Source organism: Egretta garzetta, unplaced genomic scaffold (assembly GCF_000687185.1).
Source record: "Egretta garzetta isolate BGI_Z169 unplaced genomic scaffold, ASM68718v1 scaffold79, whole genome shotgun sequence".
In the NCBI taxonomy this organism is placed as follows: Eukaryota; Metazoa; Chordata; class Aves; order Pelecaniformes; family Ardeidae; genus Egretta; species Egretta garzetta.
In genome coordinates this window covers 5,950,620-5,957,595 of record NW_009260791.1, presented here as the reverse complement: position 1 = coordinate 5,957,595, position 6,976 = coordinate 5,950,620, and the positions used below count along the sequence as shown (strand labels likewise).

General features: G+C 48.8%; 1 protein-coding gene across 6 annotated transcripts in view; it reads right to left on the bottom strand.

The window, feature by feature from the left end:
* Positions 1 to 4,968: 4,968 nt before the first annotated feature.
* Positions 4,969 to 6,976, bottom strand: part of LOC104133306 — a 27,790-nt gene continuing 25,782 nt past the window's right edge. For all 6 annotated transcript variants that reach the window (XR_004843008.1, XR_004843003.1, XR_004843004.1 and 3 more), the window contains one exon: positions 4,969 to 6,259. The gene's annotated coding sequence lies outside the window, so the exon portion shown is untranslated. The remainder of the gene's footprint in view (positions 6,260 to 6,976) is intronic.

Sequence of the window (6,976 nt, the reverse complement as noted above, 5' to 3'; positions counted from 1 at the left end):
CCCTTTGCCACCCCCCCCCCCCCCCCCCCTTGCGTCTGGGCATACCTGCCAAATGGTGTGCATCTCTGTGTCTGGCACCTACGCAAATTAAACAATCTGTATGTAATTTATATGTGGTCATAAATACAGCTTCTGAAAAAACACTGGCTTTAGGGGTGGTTAAAAGTGTTAGGGTGAGCCTAGGGTTCACAGGGAGAGCTCCTTCAAGTACCAGGGTCTGAGTGCAGGGGAGATGGGAAGGAGCCTTCTCACGAGCCAGCCCGGAAAGAGCAAGTTTTTGTGGAAAACAGAGGTAACAGGTGAAGACCGATGAGCGTAGCCATGGAAGGACAGACCTTGGAAGAGGGCTGTTCCCCACGGAAGGAGGAACACTAGCTGCTATCCCATGCTGCATCCAGGTTAGGTGCTGCCAGTTCTTTGTTGGCGGAGCCCTCCTCCTGCAACCAGCTCCTTGGCCCATCTTCCCCCTAATCCACCTCTTCCTCTGAGTTGGATGCCCAGTGCCTTAAAACTGCCCTGGGAATGGGGCAGGGAAGGGAAGGCTGTCCACCGGCTGTGCATCACCCCAGCCCCTGGGGACAGACACAGAAACCACAGCCCGCACCAGCCTCCTTGCCTGGAGCAGTTTTCCCTAATTCTTTCAGAACAAGTCTTGCTGCTCCCAATTTCTCGTGCTTTTCCTTCTCACCTTGCCCCTCTCCCACCTCCCAGGGAGGCTGGCTGGGAACCAGCATCCAGGTGAACCAGTTTGGGCAGAAAGCGATCCCAGTCTGTTGACCTCTGTACCCCAACTCCCCTTCCTGAGGTGCGGGGTAATGGGGCAGCCTGCGTGCATTTCTGAGAACACCGTAGGAAGAGTAGAGGAGGGAACATGGCTGGGAGAGGTGGGACGGTTCTCCAAGGCAGGGGAGAGAAAACTGGCTGGGTCATGCAAGAAGCGAAGTGGGAAGCTATGGGGAGAGGTCCTGACTTAGCAAACCCAGAGGCTGCAGCAGCAGAGGGTTGGGCTCTTCAGGGCTGTGAGCGATGGGAAGGGCTCAGCTACGGTGTAGTGCTCAACAGGGCTCATCCCTAGGCTCAGGTCATCATTGGGGTTGCAGGCTTTACCGCTTCTCTCTGGGGCACCGAGCAGCATATTGTGACTGTCCCCACCAGACTACCACCAGACTGCTCTGGAGATGCTGAGAAGTTTGCACCTTATTTCTCCTGTGCTGTGATGACAGTGGTGAGCCGAGCCCATTCCCATGGGTTGGAAATACTTGCTCTGGAGCCTAGATAACTCTGCCAGTTAATCTAGGCTGTAAGCATGGCTGTCATCCTCACATACAGGATGCTTGTCCACTCTTCTCTCTGCCAGGGTCCTTCACCACCATTAAAGCCTGCACGGGGAGGGGAGGAATTCCTTTCTGACCAGCTGTGTGTCTTCTCCACTCCCCTCATGCCCTTGCAGCCACTTGCAAGAAGGACAAAGGAATAATCCGAAGTCTGGATGCCGTAACACTGTAGTGACAAGACAGTAAAAAAATATAAATCCACATTACTGAAAGGCCAGTAGCCCTGGGGTGAGTGGTCTAAGTCTCAGTAAAATAACTCCTTTCTAGCTACTAAATAAAAACTCGCCCCTGATATTTGTGAGAGCTAAACCACATGTACAGTTATGATGAAATGTGGGTGCTGCAACTAACTCCTGTTAATTCAGAGCATGAGTATCAGCTCAAACCGATGAGTGGTACGAGGAAAAAATAGTAAACCATGTAAGAACATCCTTCTGTTACCAGGGAGTTTCAGGGTGGCATCAACTTTTCTGAATAAAAAGTTTGGGCAAAACTTTTGTTGACCAGAAAAAAAAAACACCAAAAAACACCAAACAAAACCCAACACAAAAACAAAAGACAAAAACAAAAGGCAACCAAGAAGGGCAGACCACATCTGCTCAGAGAAAAAGAATGCAGTGTTGGATTGTATAACATGAATGTACTGTAAAAGAGGATGAATTTGAAAGGGATTGGAAAACTTCACAGAAACCACCTTGTTATCTATGTAAGTAAAAACGAATCTAATTCTCATGCTGTGCTCAGCCGTGTTGTTCCTGTGAGCGAAGCCCTCTCAGAACTGAACAACAAACCAAGTCATTTTAAGGTTCCTCTTACCTGCAGGAAAGCCTGAGGAGGATGGGAAGGAAGGAAATAGTAGCCTTAAGAGGTGCTTTCAGCCTTCTAAACATTAGCTGGTGGTAGAGACCCTGGGATAACTGCTTACCAGCTCTTATTTGGCTATTCTGCAAGTTAAAGTATTATTTATTTTTTTATCAGAGCATGGAAAATAACACAGGTATGGAAGAACTTCAAAGGCAGCTTAAAGCCATTTTTGTACTTCCTCCCTCAGCCCACACCTTTGGCTGTAGCTCAGGATCTGAGTATCTGTGCGTGACTAGATTTAAAGATTCATCTTCAAAAGTCTCGGTGGTCTGAGTTAAAGGTGGAGAGCCAGATATTCAGCCGATAAGAACTGAAGGAAATTCACTGAAGTCTTGCACACATGGAGCTACACCAGCAGGCACCCGAGTCAGCACGCTCCCCTTCGCTTTTATCCAACAATTTCCTTGCTCAGCACCATGTGATAGGTCACGGCAGCTTTTGTAAAGGGAAGGCGCTTAAATTGTGCAGACTTTGTGCTGCACAGAGATGCTTCAACTCACTCAGTTACCTGATGGGAAGGGATGAGTGGCCTGTAGCAACCTCATTTGCTGGTGCCAGACTTCTTCTGGCACCTGAGCTAGCAGGTCTCCCATTCCCACACATGCCTCTGAGGCACCGGTTCCAAGGCAGCAGCGCAGCGTGCCTCAATGCGGAGGCACACCAGCATCCGAGACGAAGCACGCAGCAGACCACAGGCTAAAAACGTCTGCCAGGCGCGAGCTGAGGCTCCTCTCCAAAGCTGGCGCCCATCAGGAAGCAGTAAGCAAGAGCCCAGGGAGTCGGGGTTAGGAAACCGCCTTGCAGAGAGGCGGGATACAGCAGAGCGGCGGGATACAGCAGAGCTGGCAGCGGCCAGGGACGGGCCAAGAGGCCAGTGGGTGAGAAGAACTGAGAGGGTAAGAGCCAGGACAGTGCGGTGGCAGCAGGAGGTGGTCCAAAGGCAGGAGCTGGGAGGAGAAGATGCTGTACTTGCAGCCTGCATGAACAAAAAAAAAGTAGCTGCATCTGACAGGTACCTCCCCAGCTACATCCCACAGCTCTGCATGCACAAGTAATGCGGCAGAGGTAGCACTAAAAGCTGGTGTAACACTGCCACAGCTAAATGTCAGCAGTAGCCTAAAGAGGGAACGTCACCCTGAAAAATGCGTAGCTGCGAAATCCATAGACAAAACTGACGTCTGCTTCTATTAGTACCAAAACAGCAGTTTGACCTAAATAGCAATTTCTGTTTGGCGTTGAAAGACAAACAGGAATAAGGTCCAAAACATGAGTCATTAGAAAATAAAAAAAGCCCAACAACATGTACTGTACTCCACAATCAGCCCCTTCCTGAAAGAGGGCCAAGAGCTGTACATATTTTGGAGTCTTCTCTTCCACAGCAAATCTTAGTGCAGCTTCAGAATTTTTGGCTGACACCTTGATGACACTGAAATAGAGTCGGTCTACGAAGCATAGATTTTAACTAGGCTGTAGAGGTCCTTACTAATTCCAGTAAGTGCATTAGAATTACAGACTCACAGTATTGCAACACCATGTTGTACTTACACATGTAATAGTTGTGATGATAAAATCCTTGAATGCTTACTGTGACCCACTCATTGCCTGGCTGTTGGGGACTTTCTTTGCTGATGACCTTCTGGGTTATTGCCCCAGCAGGAACGGGGCTCTGACAATGACCTCCCGGTCATCAGTCCCGTCTTTTTAACATGCCCAAGTGGGAAAGGATCAGGGAGAATGTCTGAGATGCTGCTCCTGCTCTTGTGAGCGCGACACCCCTAGTACACATACACACCACAGTAGTTCAAGATTACCAGTAAGTTCAAGTAATCATTTTCCTTAATTGTCACAGTTCCTAACTGAAATGTACTTACTATTCCAAATGCTTTCAAAATTACCAAGAAAATGTACCAGCTTGTGCACATCCTCAGCTTGCACACCTCATGTGGGACTGAAAGAAAACACGCAGGCATCTCCTATCTCTACTACAGAACACTGCTCCCCAGCATCCAGCCCTAGCTACTTGGCACGCGCTTTTGCAACATCATGCTTAGTTTCATTTTAAGACACTAAGCCTCGTGGGTTTTTTAGCTTTCCGTTTAACTTACTACTAAAACTGTTAATTTTTCCTTCGTTTGTTTCCTTGTTCAAGCAGTTGGAAGCGGGCAGCTCCACCCAAATTCTTCTTTTCATTACTCCAGTGCCCTTGCAATGTTTATCTGTGTGTCAGCTTGGTGCCTGTATTCTAGTGTCTCCAACGCTTTGCCAGGAAGCTGTCAGTGATGTTCCTCTCCCCTCCTCCCTCCCCAGTAAGTTGTGTACTATTTATCTTCTTAATGTCATTTTTTAAATAGAGACTATTTATTTTAACAGCTATGTGTATATTTTCATGCTCACAATTGTTCCTGAACAGACTGACCACAAAAAGTGCCCTCACCGATCCTACAGCAGACCATGTGCGTGCAATTACCTCATTTACACAATCACAATAACGACGCAAAATTCAATGCCCCATCTGGAAGATAGGAAATAATATTTCCTTTCTTCTACCTCTGTCCACGTACATAGTAGACTCTTGAGGATAAGCACAGCCTCATTCCGTGGGTGGATATATATACACACATACACAATACACACGCTCACACAATACTGCAGACAATTGGGGCCTGATCGCTGTTGGGGCTGCTAGCAGCTATGGTAAAATATGCTGCTCCAAATTTTGGCATGAAACCTCCTCCCGACTTTCCCCATCCTCGCTATTTCCAGCCCAGGCTGACAGTTTTGGCTGGCTGCCTTCCACGCTCTGGCAAACCTGGGGAAGCCCAGTGGAACAGGGAGGCGGGAGGAGGGAGGCAGAGCCTCCCCGCCCCCCCGCTTGCCCCCCCCCAGGCCCTTGGTGGGACTTGGGGCAGGTGATGGAGAAGTGAGCCCTCACAGCCATTTTCACACAGGAAGGGGCAGATCAGAGGAGCCCAGGAGGACTCTGCTGCACCCCGCGGTGACAAATGAAAACTGCTTTCCTCTTCCTTCTGTCCCACCAAGTGGAAGGAGAGGAACCTCCCAAGAGGAACGAATCCAAAAATCCCTGAGATAGGCCCTACAGGTAAAGAAGTACCACAGCTGCAGGAGGGGCTGGGACATCATGCAGAGGAAAAAAAGGAGGGCGGGCTGCAAAAAGCGTAGTAGAAAAGACTTGCAACTAATAGGGAACTTCTGGACTTGGGTTTTTAAGATATTTGTCAGCATTCCTGAAAGAGAGAAGTGGGGAATGACTCCGGCATGCATTCACACCTACATTACAAGCTACAAGGCACTCTGGAGGTGATCAGCTCCAAGCCTTCAAGCATACTGCTACCTTGTTCCTGTCGGAAAAGCCTCATCCCTAGCGCCACACCAACATCTCATTTTTTAAATGTGGCAAGCTGCATTGAGTTGCAGGAATTAAAATATATATTTAAGCATGACGTTCCACCTCTCTTCCTACCTCAAAACATTGCGCCACATTCATCTGCTCTCAAATAACGAGTAGAAGTACAGACATTTCCAGAAAGAGCATTTAACATGCATTTGTTGACCAAGCAGCATTGCCTCCTTCTCCACTTACATCTACAAATACATGCCCTGCTACTGCAGGGGGCTTGTCACAGCCCAAGCGCGAATTTTGAGAGGCCACTTGTTAAAACGCTGGCAACAAGCAGTGGCATCGTGCATGCCGAGCTCCCGCTTTACCAAGGTGGGGGAGCTGGAGCCTGGGTCTGCCATGATGCCTCAGAGATGAGATGGAGCTGGTTCTGCCCGTTCCTTTGGAGTCCCTACAAAGAATTCCTGGAGAGCACAAAGCAGCCCCTTAAAAATGCTTCCAGTCAGCAGTGACCCTCAAGAAGTTGCAGCTGAAGTTACTTGCTACGTTCGCCAGTATTGTCTTCCAGTAATGGCGAGTGTGCAGGCCGCAGCCACGCTCAGGCGGAGGGAGCTTCTGTGTGCCTCCTGCTGCACCACAGGCTACTCCTGGTGCTGGGAGCGGGGAGAGAGATGGCTGAGAAGAGACAAGGGGCAGGAGAAACCTAAGAAAGAGAAAGAGAGGAGGACATAGGTAGTGAGGGATGAAGGAGATGGATTTGATTTTTTTCAAGCTTGCCCCATTGTCAAGTTTTCCCAAGCATGGGTCATCAGACCTTTCCAGTACTGCTTACTGGGAAAAAGCACACATGGAAAGTGACTCACCTCTTGAGAGCCAGGCTGCCCACACCAGGCATTTGATTATTATTTTTTTTTTTTAAACACCGTCCCAAGCAAAAATACTTGCAGTGTTTTCTGTCTGCAAAGTTAATCTATCATTCTTACCGCTTGACAGTTTTTGCCCTATTACAGTGGATCTGAAAAGCTGTCTTTGGTTTACAGAAGTAGTTCTTGATGGATTTAAATTTCAGATAGCTCATTCTGCAGAAGCCAGAGGACTACAGGGAAAGTTATGCTGCTAGGGAAGAGTGGAGATGCTTTCCCTGTGTGCCAGAAACTCCTGGTAATTACAAGCACTGCAGATGCACAGCTCCCTCAGATTAATTTGTTCTAATTCAGGCCTACAAACGTGAAATTTTGTGACTTACGAGTTGTTCACGATCACAGGGTTTCTGTGTCATAGCTGGGGTTAGGACCTCAGGTGATACACGGAGCCGTCTTTCACAGGAAGATGTGGCACATGGCCATGCAGCCCCAGAGCTGTTTGGGGCAGCATGGGGCTCAGGGGCTGGCAGCGTTCCAGCCGCTATCCCGGGGCGGTG